The 1,202-nt window shown below is 48.5% G+C and overlaps 1 pseudogene; it reads left to right on the top strand.

Moving 5' to 3' along the window:
• The first annotated feature begins 860 nt into the window (after positions 1–860).
• LOC136658156 (5S ribosomal RNA) lies at positions 861–980 on the top strand (annotated as a pseudogene).
• Positions 981–1,202: the final 222 nt, after the last annotated feature.

Here is a 1,202-nt window from a genome sequence, read left to right as displayed (position 1 = left end):
AAGCTAGGGAAGGCAACAATCTGGCATGGGAAACCCCATACCTATACACTGTCTTTCTGACCCACCACCTGCGTGGCTCTTCTGCCAGCTGATGCCCCATCTTCTTCTTGCTCATTCTCCTTGGGGGAGATGGGGATGGCAATTTATCTTCTCCTGCAATGCCGCTGCAGAGGGTTGCAGTGGCAGAGCTAAAGAAGAAGGTCATGACTGCTTGAATCCTGTTCGCCATCAATCTCCTGTTACACACAGAATGGGTCCTCCCCACCTGGTCTGTTTTGCAGATTTGGTGACAGAGGAGAGGAGACGAAGGGAGAAGGAAGTGGTGACTTCTGCAGTGAGAGGGGCACATGTAGAAAACAGAAGGTGAAAAGGGGGGAAGGTGCCATTTAGATACCATTTCAGCTTGGGCTGAATAAGCATTCCATAAACATCTTAAGGTGTTGCAAACTTTGCATACGGTCCATTTGAAAAGTCTGCCCATGTCCTTAGCACCAGCATTTTGCTGCTCTTTACCATCTGTATTGCCCTAATACTGTCAAACATGACCAATTAAACAACCAGTTAATGAAGCAACTGAAGCAAGAACTACGCCGTTTTGAATAATTTCCCCTAATTCTCATTATATTTTCTTGCTGAAGTGGTTTGCCTGTCTGTGGATTTGTGTGTGTGTGTGTGTGTGTGTGTGTGTGTGTGTGTGTGTACGTTTTCATAGAGCTTCCTACAGACTTTTAACAAAACTGAATATTTTGAGGAGGCAAGAACAACTTTTTCTACTAGCTTGCAGATGCCACTGGGAAGTTCACACGCAGGGCTTGGCAAGACAAAAACCTTCGCCTGCTGTTTGCGCTTAGTAGTGGCATAGTTGCAGCAACTGTTACCCTGCACATGCCTGATCTCGTCTTATCTCGGAAGCTAAGCAGGGTCAGGCCTGGTTAGTACTTGGATGGGAGACCGCCTGGGAATACCAGGTGCTGTAGGCTTATACCATAGTCTTTCGAGACTGAAGGTTGCCAGCCAGTTACAGGAAGAGTGGCACAGTAAATACTGCAGGCACCGCAATGCACCATGTAAGTGGCCCTCCCAAAAGCTGTCAGAGCCATACCAGGCAGGGATGGCAATGCCCAGGCACGCTTGCTCTTTGCTGCTGCTAACTGGAAGGGCTCCAATGGAGAGTGGGAGGGGCAGCTTCCGTGGCGCTTTTC

The sequence above is a fragment of the Tiliqua scincoides genome, chromosome 7, assembly GCF_035046505.1.
Source record: "Tiliqua scincoides isolate rTilSci1 chromosome 7, rTilSci1.hap2, whole genome shotgun sequence".
NCBI classification, from domain to species: domain Eukaryota; kingdom Metazoa; phylum Chordata; class Lepidosauria; order Squamata; family Scincidae; genus Tiliqua; species Tiliqua scincoides.
The sequence above is the reverse complement of the archived record's forward strand: the minus strand, read 5'-3'. Positions and strand labels throughout refer to the sequence as shown.